Raw genomic sequence first — 20,167 nt, 5'->3', positions numbered from 1 at the left:
CATGCAATATAGATGACTGCCAGTAATTTAACTGCAGTGCCACTGTCTGTAAGATGCCAAGGCTGAAAATGTAGAGGTGCTGACAAGCTCATCCGTTCATTGTGTCCTCCAGATATCCATGACTGTGGGAGATCACTGGATATATTATTTTTAAAAATCTAGGTAGCCACAGTGCGATCGTATGCATGCCTGTTCAAAGGCGAGTCCCTTTGAATTCAGTGGGACTTACTCCTAGGTATGTGTGTATAGGTTTGCAATCCTAATCGATCTGATTTTGTAGTGAGAGTCTCTGATTCCACAATAAGGCAAATTTCCATGCTTTTTTGTGCATGAGTGAGTTAACAAGAATGTTATCTCTTCTCTTGCACTGAGCATGAAAGTGGACCAACAATCATATTTAGATAATCAGAAGAAAGTAAACAGTACAGCTTTCCTGGGACTATGCCACTTGAGAATGAACCCTCTCTTATTATTTTTTCGGTGCCGACAGAAGAACAATATATGAGAGTTCAAGACTAGCCTTTCTGATGTGCAAGTTTTCTACATGTAGGGAACATGAGAGTAATCAATGATGGGATTTTCCCCACACACACACATTCTCAACTGCTACAGCATTACATTCTCAAGAAAGCCAGCTCTGCCAGCAAACAGGGAATTATCTTCACATGTGGTGGGGGTGAAAATATGTACAATTTTTTGGGCAAAGGGTGTTTAACAAAAATCACTGGGTTAAAGCTGGCCGAAAGTCCAGGGGCAGCATTATTATCAATCTACAATGGGGTGGAAGGTTTGCAGGCTGTGAAGGACTTGCTCACAAATTTATTGACAGCTGCACGAATTATTATAGCTAGGAAGTGGAAGGGGCAAGTGGAATATAATATGGAAGAATGGTATAAAGAGGTGTGAGATATAGCTATTAATGATAAATTAACATGTGCCATTAAGGTAAGATGGGGAATGCGCAGCAGAAATTATTTTGAGGAGATATGGAGGGTGTTTGTAGAATCTATACTGTTAAAACAGAAAGGGGTCAAACCATGGCAGGAGGTGTTGAAATTTTGGGAGGTTGGATAGTTACAATGGAATGGTCTCAGTGGTGGGGTGCACATTTTTATTCTTATTTATTTATTATTATTACTTTGTCAAAATAAAATTGAAAATTGAGGAAGGAAGGAAGGAAGGAAGGAAGGAAGGAAGGAAGGAAGGAAGGAAGGAAGGAAGCCGGTTCCATGTGAGTCTTCTGTGTAAATCTGCCCTTTCGTGTAGCTTTGATAGTCAGCATGCCTCTGAATACCAGATTCTGGGGAGCCCAACTGGAAGAGTCCTATTGCCTCAAGTTCTACTTAAGGGCTTCCTAGAGGTATCTGGTGAGACAGAGCACTGGCCCAGATGGGCCTTTGGCCTGAACCTTCAGGGCTCTTCTGGTATTCTTATAACACACAACAAATCTGATATTTGCTCCTTGCTTAGATCTAGATTGTTTGACCATATTTAGAACAGCAGACGTACAGTGGAGTCACACCAGAATCACCAGCAATTTTTGGCTCTTGCTAGCAGAAAGGAAAAGGAGAAAGCAACATATATGGTGGGGAGGGATAGTCTAAGAAGAAGAAGACATAAATAAAGGCAAGTCTCATGTTGCAGGTCGGGGTAAAAGGTCTGAAGAAGCTGAAAAGTGCTGATTTAGAGGATAATTTAGGATTCTCTGGGCTTTCTGTCCCAGAGAAGCTTTCGAACTGCAACAGAATAGCTGCCTTTTCATCAATTGAATGGACAGAGGGGGACTATTCCATGTTCAGATCCCACGTGTTGCCGCAGATGTTATAAACAGCTGATTTCCAACAGGAAGCTGACTTAGCACATGCTGGGAGCTGGGAATTCTGCTATTCCAGTTTGCTCCTAAGTGAATTTCATGCTGACGACGAGTTGTGCTGCATTGACAGGCAGACTCGCTGCAGCCACAGGTCGCATGCAGGAGAAGCAACTTTGCACACTTGCCCTGCCAGCATGGGCCAAGGCTCAGTGTGCTAACAGTACCTTTGGATATTTGACAGAGAAAATGAGGTGTGCTATCACTGTTTAATTGCATGCAACTGCTGCATGCCTAGTCTGGTTTTCTTCTTCTTCTTAAGAGGACAAGCAAGTATTCATCTTCTCCCCTGCAGCAAACCCATCTCTTCCTCTTTTTGATCCTATTCTTCTAAAATGTGCATGTGCTCCAGCCCACTTGAATTGTTTTCAAAGCCCAGTTGCCACTTATTGACTGTGCTGTACATGACCTTTGGGTTCAGACCAAGCCTCCTTCAGAAGGCGAAGAGGGCAGGAGGGATAAGCAAATCTGTTAACTTTAGTTTCTTCGGTTCCTCCTTTTCCAATCTTAAATTCAGTTCTCCAGATTTCCACAATACTTTGCATTTTCTCCCCCCTACCTTTTTTGAAAGCCCTCATGAAAATTAATCAGCATTTTAGCTCAAATTTCTCCCAACAGTCCAAATTTTTGTATGCAAATTTTTATATACACATTTTTGCAAATAATTTCCCCCAAACATAATGTGTTTCTACATGCTATTTTCATCAATGTGTGTGTTTTCATGTGCACCTTACCTTAGCATATGCATTTTGAACACATTATTTGGCAGGCGAACAGCCTTGAAAAATTCAAAGATGTGCAAATTATGAATGAGTGCTGCATTTAAGTTAGCACACTGTTTTTGAAAGTATGAAATAGTTCGGCTCACCTTTAAGTGCATACAGAATTAATTTCTCTCCAATCTCTAGATGCCTGATCCTGTGAAGGCCATCTCAACAAACCTGAAATGTTTCAGAGAAGGTGACAGGTGAATTTATTACCATTGTCCCCGCGGACTTCGCCAACTTCTGCAAGGCTCATAGGAGAGGCTGGGAATCTTTTTTTTTTTTCAGTCCAAGCACCACATTCCCTTCTGGGGAGTCTTCCAAGGTCACAGGCCAGAGGCGGGCAGGCCCAGAGGCAAAAATGAGAAGAGTAATAAACACAAATGTCAGACCCTCCAAGTGTCCCTATTTTCCAAGGACAGTCCCGGGTTTACAGAAGTTGTCCGATTTGATCCCGGAATGTCCCACTTTTCCTTAGGACGTCCCTATTTTCATTGAAGAAATGTTGAAGTGTATGGAATTATGTGACCCCTGAGCCAAGGAGATAAATAACTCTACAAACTTTAGAAGACATCTGAAGGTAGTTCTGTACCTCAGGTTACAGACGCTTCAGGTTACAGACTCCGCTAACCCGGAAATAGTACCTCAGGTTAAGAACTTTGCTTCAGGATGAGAACAGAAATTGCGTCACGGCGGCAGTGGGAGGCCCTGTTAGCTAAAGTGGTACCTCAGTTTAAGAACAGTTTCAGGTTAAGAACGGACCTCCGGAATGAATTAAGTTCTTAACCTGGGGTACCACTGTATAGGGAAATCTTTTAATGTTTTATTATGTTTCTATATATGTTGGAAGCTGCACAGAGTGGCTGGGGCAGCCCAGTCAGATGAGCACAGTATAAATAAAACAATTCTTATTCTTATTCTTGCTACTAGTACGACTACGGAATAGGACGTCCCTATTTTCAGCAGAGAAATGTTGGAGGGTATGAAATGTGTACCTTTGTACAGTATGCCAATTTTTAAACACACTCCATCCAGCCAAGGAAGAGGGATTGTCAGAGTTCAAAGACATTGTCCAGCCAGGCTGAAGCAGGGCCAGTGAGGGGTGTGGCCAGGGGAGATGGGGCATGGCCTGGGGAAAGTCCTGAGGCCAGGCCTCAGGCCTGGAGACCCCCCTCCCAGGCCTCAGGCCCCGCCCCTTGAAGTATGGCATTGGGTGCAAATGTGAAACCCCAGCAAGCACTGGGGCATTCACAGAATGGCAGCTGGTGTTGGTTTCACTGTTCACCACTAAGAACCCCTCCACACTGGCGTTTTCCTGGATGTATTCTGCAACATGACCCTGATGCAGTAACAGTTCATTAGTGGTGGATTTTATAAAAGGTAAAGGACCCCTGGACGGTTACTTCCCGTCAAAGGCAACTATGGAGTGTGGTGCTCATCTCACTTTCAGGCCGAGCGAGCCGGCATTTGTCTGCAGACAGCTTTCCAGGTCATGTGGTCAGCATGACTAAACCGCTTCTGGGGCAACGGAACACCGTGACAAGTGCCAGAGTGCACGGAAACGCCGTTTACCTTCCCACCGCAGCGGTACCTATTTATCTACTTGCACTGGCGTGCTTTCAAACTGCTAGGTTGGCAGGAGCTAGGGCAGAGCAATGAGAGCTCACCCCATCACGTGGATTCAAACCGCTGACCTTCCGTTCCACAAGCCCAAGAGGCTCAGTGGTTTAGACCACAGCGCCACCTGCGTCCCCTGGTGGACTTATACTGCACCATCCACACACCTCTTTTTGCTTTGTCAGTTGTTCTCTTACGTTCCCCCACATTCTTGCTGCCTGGAAGGGCAGGGTTGCATTTAACAGGCTTGATGCCAACATGAGCACAACTCAACGGTGCTAATTTCCCCTGCCAACCGTCTCTTCTCACATTCTTATTTGAATATAAAAGTGTAAGGGAAATATGCATCTGTATGCATTGAAACATTGCATTTCCTCAGCTTATTCAGATGCAATAGATCGCCACCCATGGGAGTCAATCCCAGACAAAGGCACCTCAAAGATACCTTACTCAGCAAAGTTCTGTCTGACTCCTTCCCTTCCCCAGGGCTACAACTGTTTTGCACAAAGATACGGCAACTTGGGCTTTCAGTGGATCTCCTGGGCGCTGTGGCTCTCCCAGTCACCAAGACCATGTTAAAAACTAGGCTCTGGGACATAGATCACCAGGAACCTATCTCAGCTGTGGAAAAAAACATGCTCCCCTCTTTATTTTCGACTCTCTTGGTGCAGGAATTTAATCTTAATTGTTTACAATTTTTGTTTAATCCGCAAGAAAGAAGGGCTTTTTCGCTGGCTAGGTTCAATTCTAATCCTTCTAACCTCCTTTGGGGTAGGTTTGCGGGTTTGGCAGAAGGAGATAGGATCTGCCCATGCGATGCCCACCTGGTGGAAACTCTAGCTCACATGGCCCTTAAATGTAAAATGTATGATGATCTCCGCCAACAATTTCTAGACCATCTATGTATTCCAACATGGAAACCAGAGACGGAGGTTATGCGCTTCTGATTACAGGGGAGAGACCAGGAGCTCACCAAGACAGTAGCTAAGTTCCTCTATTTGATTTTTTGTCACAGAAGTATGCTACAGGACCCTGCCCTTGCTAGAAACTCACAGAGATGAGGGGGATGACTGTGCTGTTGGGGTGGCGACAAGATCACACTGGCCTATCTATTCCGAATGTATTCTGAATGTTCTTATGTGATGCCAGTAAAGGTTACTTGACTTGACTTGACTTGAATTGACAAAGGTGCCAGATTGCGAGGGTGATGGAGGGGAGGCAATGTTGTGTGCATGTTGTCAGGACATGGGGAGGAGCCGGGGGTGAAGCCGAATGCTGCAGCCACGTAGCTTCAATGGCTGGTGGCTCCTCTTCTGCCTCCTCCTGGTGCCTCCACTGATGGGAGGCTGCTTCGGTCCTCCTGGCCCTCCGTGGCAGTAGGAGGAGGAGTTGAAGGAGCCGGCCACTGGAGCTGCGCCACGCTTGGCTCCACGCTTCGCCTCTGTGCTTTTTGGACATTATATATTGTGGGGGGCCATGATCCTGAACCCAGAAATGTTAATGTTTTGAGCCACTCCTTGAACAGTTCAAGGGCAGGAGAGCACAGTGGGAGCTGTGTTGTTGCTGAGAGGAGAAGGGAATGGATTACATTTAATCACAAACCGGGTCAGAGGAGGCAGCAGTGTTATGAGAGAATGACTTTTGCACATGCTCCTCTGACAGGGACGGCAGCAATTTGTCCAAAATGGGGATCATGTTTCTGGAGACAGCGGATGACGAATTAGGATTTGTGCAGATAACACAGGAAACATTGATTCGGAGAGGGGTCAGAGGCTCTTAAAACTGACATAGTAACTAAGGACAGGAACATATATTTACATCCATGCAAGAAGACCCGGGTGGAAGCAGAGGAGGCTTTTTGGAGACGTTTCCAAGGTCTGGCTTGTTATAGAGCGATCCCCAAGGATGGCGGACTAGCAAACTCAATTCCATTACTCTATATAACGATGCCTGGGGACGTGAGCGGAAATTGCAAACCAGGCTGGCTTGACAGGAGCTGTGGAAACACTGTAAGAGCTATTTTTAAGGCACTGAGCTAGGAAACATTTGGGAACATGCTGCAGGATCACAGGAAGGAGAGCTTGATGTTTAAGGGGGCTGAGTGGAATGGCAACAGTTTATTACCACCCTGCATGCCCTCGGCATAAGGCAGGGGGCCAGTTTGCCTGCATAGCCAAGGATGGAGGTGGCATGTGGGAATGTGGAAAGTTGGATGGAGCAAGCAAAGAGAAGCCAATTTCCGTTGTGCTTAGAACAGGAAAACGGTGCCTGGTTGGGCTCAGATCAGGGACATATCAGGCAGGGGTTCATCTTGAGAGCCATGGTGCTGTGCAAGCCACAAGAGGGAATAAATGGATAAAATTGGATAGATAGACCAACAAAGAAGACTCTTGCAAACTCTGGGAGTTTAGAGAGCATCCTACAAATTTCCCAGTGCCCACAGATGCCAGAGCAGGATCAATGAGGAGAGGAAGAGGAGAAGGAGGCAGGCTGAGCAATACAAGCCAGGATGGACATCCTGGTCTAGCACTGGCCAGTACAATTCCTCCAAAGCTTATTGGTTCCTTAACAATAAAAGAAGTCATGTGAACATGATCTTTTTCCATTGAACTGGTGTGCTCTGGTCCATGGGGTCACGAAGAGTCGGACACAACTAAACGACTAAACAACAACAACAAATTATGTGGCTTAGTAGACCTCACCAATTGTCCACCCTAGAAAAGACCTAGAACTATCTACACCTGCCTTTCCCAAGCTGGTGGCTTCCAAATGTTGGGGAGACACCAAGTCCCATCAGGCAGGTAAAAGGTAAAGGACTCCTGGATGGTTAAATCCAGCCAAAGGTGAGTATGGAGTTCCGGTGCTCATCTCGCTTTCAGACCAAGGGAGCTGGTGTTTGTCCACAGACAGCTTTCCGGGTCCTGTGGCCAGCATGACTAAACCACTTCTAGTGCAACAGAACACAGTGATGGAAACCAGAGCACACAGAAACGCAGAAAGCGGTACCTATTTATCTACTTGCACTGGCATGCTTTTGAACTGCTAGGCTGGCAGGAGCTGGGACAGAGCAATGGGAGCTCACTCCGTTGTGGGGATTCGAACCGCTGACCTTCTGAATGGCAAGCCCAAGAGGCTCAGTGGTTTAGACCAGCACAGCACCACCCACGTCCATCAGGCATACTGTAGCTAGCATGCCCAGTGATCAAGGATAATGGGAGCTGCGGTTGAGCAACATCTGTTGGAACAGGCTGCTCTATAGCATTCAGGGATTCTGTTACAGGCAAACAGGGGGCTCCCTGGGCAAATGCATTGACATGGAAAGTGTTCCCTTGAGGTAGAAGACTGAAAACCGCTCTCCTAGCTGAGTAGAACCAGAAGGTGTTACACTTCAGGTGGCATCTCTTGAACCCTGGGGCTAAATCAGGAATGGGAGACCTTTGTCCCTCCAACTGCTGACAATACTCATGACCACCCATACAGCAGCAGCAGCAGCAACAACAACAACAACAGTAGGAGCACTGAGCCACACCTCATCTGGTTGTCTCAAGCCTGTTCTTAACCGGCAGAGGGACTTTGTTGAGGGAAGAGCTTCCATAGCTTAGAAGTGCATAGTCAGGGGAAAGGCAGTGTTCTGGGAAGTTCTGTGGCCTCAGAAATCTGCTTGCTGCTTAGAGAGGTTGACTCTCATGCAAAATGGGTGACTGACTCCCATCCCACAGGTGGGGGAGGTACACAGGAATTCATCTTCACCTCAAGTTCCAAACATAAAACAGACCTCATCGGATTCCAGCCCAGGGATCTGTTTTTCATTCCAGTCCCAGGTTCTGGTTTATGTCTTCTTCTGAGAAGTATGTTTCAAATGGAGAAGGCCTTGGCATTCCAGTCCTGCATTATGGCTCTGTGGTGCAAAAGGTGCTCCAGTTTTCTTCGGTCACCGGTACCTCATCCATAATACTCCAGGATTTCCCAGCAACACCACAGCTGTTCCCTGACAGAGAAAACAAGTGGGGGGGGCCTCCTTCTCTGATGGCTTCGGATCAAGACGCAGAGGAGGGATTCATCCCTGGAAGTATCCATGAAGTAGTCAAGAAATGTTCCATCAGGGTGAGAATGAGCTGAGCTGCTGCTGCTGCTGTCAACACAAACTCAAGATTGATTACACACTTGAATCATATCACTGATGTCTGGCAACTCTGTATGGATGCATTATTTGCTTTAAGATCAGTTCCAGATCTGTACTGAACTGGGCTCCAAAACTACTCAAGTGCAAGATTGTTAAAAAAGGTAAAGCATAGACCCAGATATAAGTCTGAGCAAACAGTGGCATGGTGTAGGGAGGGGCTCACAGGGGTGGTTGACCAGAGAGCAAAATTGTTAGGGGATGCAAAATTTCAACACCTAATGCTGCCTGAATACAGCTGCACGCTGCTATCGCTGGTCTCCATTGAAAATGGCTTCTTCGTGCTAACCAGGAAGTGACCTCTCCAGACAATGGAACGGCTCTTCTTTTCTTATCTCTGACTGAAATTCCTGGGCGGCATGGACACCATTAGGAAGTGGAATGAGCATGAGTATTCTGTCTGTTTCTCCCCCCTCAGCTCTGCACAGCCCTGGGCACTGGCAACCCACACTATGCCACTGTAAGTGGCAGATTGCATGTGTTTGCATACAGCCAGTCCTGGGTTCAATCCCTGGCCCCTCCATGTAAGACAGGGAAACACCTTTGTCTGAAATGCTAGTTTCTGCCAGTGTAGACCATACTGAGCTAGCAATGATGCTGTCAGGATGGGACTTTGGGGCACAAATCAGGGGCTTACCACATGTTGAAGTGGTACACTTTGAGGTGCAGTGGAGCTGGAGCTGGCCAGAGGCTGGCTCTGCTTCCATGGACCTTTGTGACAGGCCTCCGCCGGTCAATATGACTGCAGGTGATTAAAAGTTCAAGCTGTGGGAGCAAGAACAGCTTTATCTCAGATCTTAGTGCTGTGGTCCCACAGCACTAAGATCAGAGATAAACCTCTGCCTTCTGGTTCCAAAGTCATGAAAAGAAGAAGACAACAGTTCACTGTATTCCCACTCATCTCCAGATGAACTGGAATAAAGTCCCTTGCCAACTTTTGACCATATAAAGTTAGGCTGCTTAGCACAATCACAGACAGTCCCTTGCGCAGAAATGAAGCAACCGAAGGCCTGTAAAACCACTTGCACGAGTATAAGGTGGCCCCCAGTTAGGAGCAGGAGCAGTACAATGGCAGTGTAGGTATTTGACTGGCAATCCTTGCAAGATGCACTTAGCAAACTCAGCAGTGTCTGCTCAGCCTCCCTCCAAGAAGAACATGTCAGCAATTATTATTTTATTTCATTTTTCCTATCCCAGTTGGTTCTTAATCCAAAAAGCCCTCCGGAGGCAACAGTTATTTGGGGATTTTAGCATCAGGTGTGTCAGCTTGGTCATTATTCCAATTAAAGTGCAGTTCTAACCTGCTAAAGGATTATCGTTATATTTTGGAGTGTGTGGCGGGTGCTGATCCTGGTGGTGAGGGCAGGTCCCTCCTCTGGGTGTGTCACAGCCATTGACGTTGCGAACGCAAAATGCTAAGTAGCTTTTGCTCTTTGCTCCTGCCAGTTTTCACAAAGCTGACAGGCGCACACCGGGTGGGCAGTTTGGGATGTCCTCTGCACGGTGTGCAGGACAGCCTTGTCGGCATGATTGCGTTCGGACGTCTTGGGCGAGATGGAGCTATGCAGACTTTAAGTTGGGGGTGTAGTCCAAATGCTGTCGGACTACAATTCTCATAACCACCTGGCCATCGGCTGTGCTGGCTGAGACTGATGGGAGTTGGAGTCCAACATCAGGAGGGCTGGTGTCAGGGATGGGTGTAGCGGGACCCCTGCCAAAATCCCGGTGGCTCAGAAGGGCCCATTGCTAAACTAACCCTGATCAGAATTCCTACAGCCCTCCCTGCTGCGACTTGTCACATCAGTTGGGTCAGGCACTGCGATTTCAGTAATCTAATATGGTGAGGGCCAGCTGCAGATCAGAGTCAAGCACTATCTTGGCTCCCATTCAAAGGCACCACTGGCAGCAGCAAACAGCCTCTGTCCACCTGGTGGTGGCTTATGATGACAGCAGCATGAAACAGTGCCAAGTGATGGTGCAGATTAGTGCCAGGTAGGGTCTACAGGTGGCACCATGTTGAGGGGTCCCTGGTAGTTTGATCTTTGGGGAGCAGTTCCAAATCTGCTTTAAAATCAGCTTCACAGAGGTCTATGACAGCAGCATCAAGTTGGGACTCACAAGTATGAATGGTGGGCCACCAGTCATATTGCCCCAGAGGCAATATGCAAAAGCTTTTCGATGGAGCAGGTTCACATTTTCAGCTGTCAGCCAGCAAGCCCGCAAGAATCCAGTGGAGAGGCATAATAAATGAAATGACTTGGATTTGTAATTTGGGCAGATTTGGAATCCAGCATCACTGCAGGGCATCGTGCCACAAAGAGGAACCCATCAATGCCGTAAACAGACAGACGATGTCACTGCGACATCCACACCCACTCCCAGTCAAGGGAGAAGCAGCCGCATCATCAGTTTTGCATAAATGCAGAGCTGGATGAATTTTGCAAGCTATCTTCTCTCTGATCTCCCTGCCTTGAAATAAATTGGGAAGGCACATTTGATCGGAGCCATGCAGCTCTCATGATTAGCCCTATTAGAAACCCCCCTCCCCAGTTGCCATTAGCTCCCATCCCCAAGGAAAAATATTTCGCCCATTTCATACTGACATTGTAGCCCCAGACACCCCTCCCTTGAAACAAGTACAGCAGCAGCTTCAGAGGGCAGATTTCAGATGGGGAAATGATGGAGGGGCAAAGATCCCCAGTACACCCCAGTACACCAGTACACCAGTCCTAGTCAAACACAGTTTCCCCCCTCCCACTGCGAGAGCCTTTAAGCGATGAAAAAAAGAAGTTCTGGTTATGGACCTCTCCCCAGTCTATTTTAACTCTAAAGGTGAATCCATGCTTGTACATTCTCCATTGCACAACTGTAATATTGTACATTGATGATTTGCACATTTGGAACTGCCAGCACACCTGAAACACCACAGGCAGCATTTGGGTATCGCATGCAGCGCGTCACCTCTCCTTGGACGCAATGCATTTCTACAGAGGCAGGAGACACATTGAGCCATGAGTCACTGCATGGCAGTTGTGTGTGTGTGAATGGTCTCAACATCAAGAATGACCTTGAACCAAGCCTTCTGCAGCCCAGAGGTATTTCTGTGGGGTAAAGAAGGGTGGTAAGACAGTCTCACCTCTCTGCATTTAGGTCGTTTTAGTCTCTGGACTAACTGGTCTTATGGGGATTCCCCTCGCTAGGTAGCAGCATGTCTTACTTCAACATGTGGTAAATCACCTCCACGGAGTCCAGGGGTCCTCATGCTCATTCCTCCACTGTGGGAGACAACATCCCTCTGTGCTGCATACCAGTTGCTAGGAATCACAGGTGAGTAGAGTGCTGCTGAACTCACATTATGCTTTCTGGACCACAGAGCCTAGGACTTGCCGATCAGAAGGTCGGTGGTTTGAATTCCCGCGACAGGGTGAGCTCCCGTTGCTCGGTCCCTGCTCCTGCCCACCTAGCAGTTCGAAAGCACGTCAAAGTGCAAGTAGATAAATAGGTACCACTCCGGTGGGAAGGTAAACGATGTTTCGCCAGAAGCGGCTTAGTCATGCTGGCCACATGACCCGGAAGCTGTATGCCAGCTCCCTCGGCCAATAAAGTGAGATGAGCACCACAACCCCAGAATCATCCACGACTGGACCTAATGGGCAGGGGTCCCTATACCTTTACCTAACAGGGCTCTTTTTATGCCCTCATTCTGCACTTCTGTCCATTCCCTGGTGGCCTCCCTGTCACTCTGAATCAACTGCTTATTAGAACCCCCATTTTATTACCATGATGAGAATATCTGGCTGATCTATCCGGCTCTCTCCATCGCTGGCCTCTCAGGGCACCTGTCCAACTGCTAGCCTTACATTTCCAAGTTGAAAAACATACACAAGTCCCACGTATTGAAGGATAACTTGGACCTTCCTCATGTGGTGCTCAATCTTCCTTTCCTGGAGCCAGAGAGTAATAAGTGCATTAACTATTCTGCGGGGACCGATGTAACTGTAAGTCATGCGCTTTTGTCGAGAGACTGGGCCAGAAGGAAACTCTTGAGCTTGAGAAAGAGGGGTCTGCGGCAGATCTCAAGCGTGCAACTCTCGCTGTTTACACGCAGGCTCCTTCCAAACCTGGCAGGTGACTCCATTGACTGGTCCCATGTTGAGCTCCTCTTGTTGTGGAACTCGTTGCTACGTACAGAGGAGCTCCAATGGCAGAAGCAGATCCTCACGGGAAATGAAGTCACTTGGTGTGCCGTGCCAGGGTTGGAACAGCTGGGGAAAGAAAGCTGGGTTTTCTGAGTCAGAAATATTTGTCGGTGGGTCTTAACAGCAGCAGGGTGGAGGAGAAAGCTGGGAATACCAGTGGAGGCATAGAGAACGCCATGACTTCGGGGGAAACGCCCTCCTGAGGGAGCACAGGGTGCTTCCTGTTTATTGAGCATTCATATTGATTTGCTTAGAGGAAGGCTAGATAATGTTGTCTTTTTGATAAGCAGGCATTCTGGTGGGCCTACATTTTTGAGGCCCTGAAGCTGAACTTTGCAACCAGCAACAAGGTCTGAGTAACTGCTGTCATCTTCTCCAATGGAGTTGTCCCACAACAGATCACCAAACCTGTGCAACTTCTGTGCAAATGACTCTCAGACTTTGGTATTGCTGAAATACACACACACAAGCAAACACATCAATTTCAGTTCTACAACTCATATTTGGTCTGCTAGACCCCAAACTTTTAAGCAACGTGAACTAAAGTTGCTTCTGGGGCCCCTCCAGGAATTAGGACCCTGAAGCTTAAGCTTCAATAGTTTCATAGTAGATCTGTTTGTGGGGAGATTAGACAACCTTATATGCCACACTTTCTGATGCATCCCCCCCCCCATTACTTTCCTTATCGTAACAAAGAGTCCTATCTTTTGGGATAGTGGGTTTGACCTCCTAATCTACTGCAATTGCACAAGCCTGAATTTGCCCTTCTGTGATTGAATCAGACTCCAAAATAGGGACAGTTTGGAAGCACCAATAGGAACCTCAAATGCTGCCTTATACCGAGTCAGGCGATTGGTCCTCTTAGCTCAGTGTTGTCTGCAGTGACTGGCAGAGGCTATCCAGGATTCCAGGCAGGATTCCAGCCCTGTTTGGAGATGCCAAAGATTGAATCTGGGCCCTTCTGCATGCAGAGGACATGCTCTGTTCCTGAGCTGCGCCCCTTTCCCAAGGAAGCAAACTAGCTTTGTGATACATTCCTCTCTCCCTCTTCACTCAAAATGGCAGCACAGCATGCTGAAGTGCTACCAGCAGATGACGCAGCTGAGAGCTGCATCTATTCTGGATGAGAATTAGAGCCAAACTAAATGTGATGCTATTTACTCAAGTTAGGAATTGTGAAAAGATTTTTTTTTAAGTGAATAGCAAGAATGGGAAGCCAGATCTGGACTGGGGCCCTGGCAGATGGATCAGGGGACTTAATCATTCTCAGCCAGTGACGGCTGCTGCCGGAGAGCCAGTGACAGTAAAGGACATTAGAAGGACAAATATTCTGAGAGTTCCAGGGGCCATATGGAGAGGCCTAGAGGGCCACATTACACTTCCCCAACCTGTGGCTTTCATATGTTGACGGACTGCAATTTCCATCACCTGCAGCAAACATAGCCAATTGTCAGTGAAGATGGAAGATGGGAGTCTAAAAACACAGGGTTCATCCACACGTACATTTTGCCCTCGCTTTTCTGGTCTGTGTCCGAGGTCTTTTTTCTTTTTCTTTTCCCTGCCACTTTCCCCAAGAAAACCTGCTCTTTAATGCTGAATCGGAACAGGTGGTAATGAGGGTGTACTGTGGATTGCTGTTTGCTCCAATTCCGCGGTAAAGAGTGGGTTTTTGTGGGGGAAGTGGTGGAGCTATAAAAAAAGCACTTGCACACAGAGCTTTAAAGCAGAGACTTGTGCCTACAAACATGGCACAAAAGTAGGTCTGGATAAGGCCTCAGAAAGGGGAACCATATTGGGGAAGGCTGTTCTAATGTATTACAATGTGGGGCTTGGGCAGTGAGAAAGGGGTTTACAGTAACAAAGCAACATCTGCATTTTGATCTGTGAAATTCTCGATGTCGTTCTGCAGCCGTTACCCTGAAGCAACTTCCTCCACCACTTCGCCTGCAAAACCCATTTAGCTGCTGGTCTCTTGCTAGGTTCAAACATGTCCCTGTCTCTTTGCTCAGGCACTGCAGCGGCCTCTAGTGATGAAAGTCAGCAGACAGCGAAGAGCGTGCTTGATTGCTTGTTAAGTGTTTATACCCAACCTTTCCTCCTATAGTACAAAGCAGCTTACAAAATATTAAAGCACAACACAACAAAAACAGCTGTGTAAAAAGGAAAAGAAACAATGGAAGCCAGCAATGAAACAGTTTGAAAGCAACTGTAGCCAAAGGCATCATTTGTTGTTGTTTAGTCGTTTAGTCGTGTCCGACTCTTCGTGACCCCATGGACCAGAGCACGCCAGGCACTTCTGTCCTCCACTGCCTCCCGCAGTTTGATCAAACTCATGCTGGTAGCTTCAAGAACACCATCCAACCATCTCATCCTCTGTCGTCCCCTTCTCCTTGTGCCCTCCATCTTTCCCAACATCAGGGTCTTTTCCAGGGAGTCTTCTCTTCTCATGAGGTGGCCAAAGTACTGGAGCCTCAGCTTCACGATCTGTCCTTCCAGTGAGCACTCAGGGCTGATTTCCTTAAGAATGAATACGTTTGATCTTCTTGCAGTCCATGGGACTCTCAAGAGTCTCCTCCAGCACCATAATTCAAAAGCATCAATTCTTCAGCGATCAGCCTTCTTTATGGTCCAGCTCTCACTTCCATACATCACTACTGGGAAAACCATAGCTTTTACTATACGGACCTTTGTTGGCAAGGTGATGTCTCTACTTTTTAAGATGCTGTCTAGGTTTGTCATTGCTTTTCTCTCAAGAAGCAGGCGTCTTTTAATTTCGTGACTGATGTCACCATCTGCAGTGATCATGGAGCCCAAGAAAGTAAAATCTCTTACTGCCTCCATTTCTTCCCCTTCTATTTGCCAGGAGGTGATGGGACCAGTGGCCATGATCTTCGTTTTTTTGATGTTGAGCTTCAGACCATATTTTGCGCGCTCCTCTTTCACCCTCATTAAAAGGTTCTTTAATTCCTCCTCACTTTCTGCCATCAAGGTTGTGTCATCTGCATATCTGAGGTTGTTGATATTTCTTCCGGCAATCTAATGCCGAAAGGCATAAGAAAGGCATCATAACACACAATAAAAGCCAGCATAATGTAATGTAATGAAATGAGGCAGAATAACAGAATAATAGAACTGTATTGTTGGAAGGGATCCTATGAGCTATGTAGTCCCAGCCCCCTGCAATGCAGAAATCTACCCCCACCAAAGCATGCAAGTGTCTCGAGCCACTGACTTCAGAGTAGCCACAATGAGGCTTATGGAATTACTTAGAGGGAAGCAGTTGGAGAACTGCAGAATGAAACTAAAGCCCCAGTGGTGTTCCAGCTGCAAACAGAGCAAAGGCAATGATAGCAAATATCAACAGTTTTACAGCCCAGATGTCTTTTTATAAGCTGGGAGTTGTGTTGTTTTTTTTTCCTTTTAAAAAAACTTAATTGGTAGTAAAACAAGCAGACGCTAATTATAACTCTCTGGGGTTCTTTTCCATTTAAAGCAGCACCTTTGCGAATGTCGTCATTTTCCTTCAAACAACAACAAAAATGCAACACTCGGCTGAGCTTCGCAGAACGTCACAGCAAGCTCTTTCTGAGCCTGTGCTCTGGGCAATGGTCTCTCCACAGACATCTGAATGGCTGGAAATAGACCCATATAAACCCCAGCTGCATAATTATAGCAGTTTACAAAAGTATGGTTCTGCCTCAAAGCTACTGTGCATTGATTCAGAAGTAAGAAAACGATATGAGCATTTTTAGAACGCAGGAGCTACGTATGGCGGATCCAACCAAAGGTTTATCTTGTCCAGCCTTCCCCCAACCTGACACACTTTAGTGTTGTTGAACTACAACTCCCATCAGATCCAGGCAGCACAGCCTATGGTCAGATATAAAGGGAGTTGTAGCATAAAGCAGTTGGAGAGTATTAAGGCAGGAAAGTCTGATCTCACTCAGAAGAGCCTGTCCAGACTGGAGGGTTGTTGTTAGTATTTGTGGCTATATTTTGCAACATGTAATGGATGCAATAATAAGTCATGGGTTTGGGATTTCTATTGCACCATCCCAACATCATTCTGCTTTGTTGCTCAGTCTAGGTGGCGCTGTGGGTTAAACCACAGAGCCTAGGACTTGCCTATCAGAAGGTCAGCGGTTCGAATCCCCGCAACGGGGTGAGCTCCCGTTGCTCGGTCCCTGCTCCTGCCAACCTAGCAGTTTGAAAGCACATCAAAGTGCAAGTAGATAAATAGGTACCGCTCCGGCGGGAAGGTAAATGGCGTTTCCGTGCGCTGCTCTGGTTCGCCAGAAGCGGCTTAATCATGCTGGCCACATGACCCGGAAGCTGTACGCCGGCTCCCTCGGCCAATAAAGCGAGATGAGCGCCGCAACCCCAGAGTCGGCCACAACTGGACCTAATGGTCAGGGGTCCCTTTACCTAGGAGTCGCAGAGGGCAAGGAGTTAGCTCTCAAGAAGGGAAGATTGGACGATTTCCCAATACACAGGGCCTCAGGTTTCTGTGGCTCTTCCCCAAGGGCTATTGTACTCTGGGCACTATTGCACTAGAGATCAACAAAAGCAGGGCAAAACACCAAGAAGATGGCATTTGTGGTGCAAAAAGTTACAGGATTTCAGCAGGAAGCTACAGGGCATGCACTGATGGGAAACAAAGGGGCAAGTCTGTCCCTGAAAAATGTTCAGATGCAAACAGTATTGAAAGCCACATCAAATCGTGTATAACCAACCCCATACCGTGATGAGTACAAAAACATCGTGGATGCATCATGAAAAAGGACTAAAGCACTAAAATTTATGTATTGGTGTGTGTTTTTCTTTCCTTTTTCCTTTTTGTAAATCTACCAAAGAATAAAATAAAATAAAATAAAATTGGGATTAAGGGGTTTGCTCAGGACGGCGGAGGGGGGGGGGGTGCTATGTCCCATCAGTGTAGTGACAGTGGTACTTGCCGTTCTTCTGAGAAGCAATGCTCTCGGGGGGAGGGGTGGAGGGATTGAGGAGCATCAATTGTGGGGGAGTGAGAAATGTCCCTGTTTTCATCTGAGGAATGTTGGAGGGGATGGTCATGGCCAACAGCCCTTGATAAGGCTATGGAATTGTCTCATCTCACCTGTCTTACTTTGCAGAGTACAGCCCTCTATTTGAAGGGCTTTCTGGTCCGAGTCAAGTTTATAAATAAATGTGAAAGGGGGCCTTGAAGTTGCCTGTAAAGAACGCCCGGACAGAGCAGGTGCACGATTTTCCTGGTCACATTCCTCTTGACGATGCTGAAACTTATTTCTACATTGATACACATAAATTAGCATCTGCCAGACATCATACCTGCTTTGAATTTATTGTTATTCACCCTTTAATAATATTATCCTTCTTCCCAGTGATGAATTTCCTCTTATTTTCCTTGCAATGGGGAGATGTCCATCCGAACACCAGTAGGGATGGGCTATATGGGGGTGTACACATAAGAACCCCCCAACCAACATCTGGATAAGGGGTTGAGAATCTTTGGCCCATTAGCCTTGAGAGTATTGGCCAGGCTGGTCAGGGTTGATGGGAGGGGTAATCCAGTAACATCTGGAGGACCCAAGCTTCCCCAGCCCTGATGAAGACTAAGTCTGGGTAAAGCAAGGCCTCCAGATGTTGGTTTATGACTCCCCTTGCCCCTGACCATTGGCTGAGCTGGTTGGGGGTGATGGGAGTTGGAGTTCGACCACATCTGGAGGGCTGCAGACACACCCCTCAAATGAATATCCCCATGTTCCATTAAAATGGGATGGCCTGGCTGCTCTTTGGCAATTTTGGGTCTCAGTTCTGGAACTTGTAACTTTCCAGGAGTCACAGAGGGCGAGGAGTTAGTTCTCAAGAAGGGAAGGTTGGATGATTTCCCAATACGCAGGGCCTCAGGTTTCTTTGGCAAGCTGGAGGGGAAAGAGAAATATTGTGCGCCCCCCCCCCCGCCGCCTCAAGTGCTTTGTTTGAGCCTGTACTAAGAGACTTGGCAACCTGAAGTGATCTGCTGTCGCCGTAGCAACAAATGACTAAATAATGACAATTAGCTGAAATAGCACAGGGAAACAAGCCAAGGCAAACAACTCGAAATTACCTGCAATTCCTCACCCCCAGCGCTCGCGCATCAGCCCCCCTCCACCACACAGCCAATCTTTTAATTAAAATTAATTGCTTATTACCGTACCTCCTCCCACCCTGCAGAAAATAATAAAATTACATGAGCAAAGAGCATGAGAGTACCTGTCAGGAATCCCATGCAGATGAAGCAACAGCCAAACTAAACAGCATCCCTTGTGTCTTACGACGTGGCCCAATTTGCCTTTCACCTTGTCGCGCCTCAGGCAGAGGGGGGTGGGAGCTGCAATTGCCTATCCCGCAGGCATCGTGAGACAGGTGGTGCATCGTGGAGGGCGGGGGGGGAAGGGGGGGAGAAGCTTGTGCTTCCTGCTGCGCTTAGCTAGTTTTATAATCTGGTTTGCTGGGTTTACGGTAAGCTCTGCCAGCTTCTCCTTTGACCCAGACGTAAGTGCTGGAGAGAGAAAGCTGAGCGGCTTGTTGCTTGCTGAGCATATGCTCCAGCGCTATAATCCAGCCTCGCACAACTGGGTGCTCTCCAGACATTAGGGACTACAACTCCCATCAGCTCCAAGCCAGGGATGATGGGAATTGGAATTCCAAGCATTTAGAGGCAACCAGGCTGAGGAAAGCTGGGGTACACCAGTGGTTCCGTCTTCATGTACTGTTCCTTTTGCTCTGACTCAAAAGAAGGTCCTCTCCTCTACGCCTTAGGGTGAAAGCCAGATAATAAATTTATATTATAATAATAATAATAATCGGGGACGCGGGTGGCACTGTGGGTAAAAGCCTCAGCGCCTAGGGCTTGCCGATCGAAAGGTCGGCGGTTCGAATCCCCGCGGCGGGGTGCGCTCCCGTTGCTCGGTCCCAGCGCCTGCCAACCTAGCAGTTCGAAAGCACCCCCGGGTGCAAGTAGATAAATAGGGACCGCTTACTGGCGGGAAGGTAAACGGCGTTTCCGTGTGCTGCGCTGGCTCGCCAGATGCAGCTTTGTCACGCCGGCCACGTGACCCGGAAGTGTCTCCGGACAGCGCTGGCCCCCGGCCTCTTAAGTGAGATGGGTGCACAACCCTAGAGTCTGTCAAGACTGGCCCGTACAGGCAGGGGTACCTTTACCTTTACCAATAATAATAATAATAATAATAATAATAATAATAATAATAATTCCCAACTGGAATCTGTACATATTGCTGAATCAGGCCAAGGGTTCATCTATATACAGTGGTACCTCGGGTTAAGTACTTAATTCGTTCCGGAGGTCCGTACTTAACCTGAAACTGTTCTTAACCTGAAGCACCACTTTAGCTAATGGGGCCTCCTGCTGCCACTGCGCTGCTAGAGCACAATTTCTGTTCTCATTCTGAAGCAAAGTTCTTAACCAGAAGCACTATTTCTGGGCTAGCGGAGTCTGTAACCTGAAGCGTATATAACCCAAGGTACCACTGTAATC

The sequence above is a fragment of the Podarcis muralis genome, chromosome 15 (assembly GCF_964188315.1).
Source record: "Podarcis muralis chromosome 15, rPodMur119.hap1.1, whole genome shotgun sequence".
Lineage (NCBI taxonomy): Eukaryota > Metazoa > Chordata > Lepidosauria > Squamata > Lacertidae > Podarcis > Podarcis muralis.
This window is presented reverse-complemented; position numbering follows the sequence as displayed.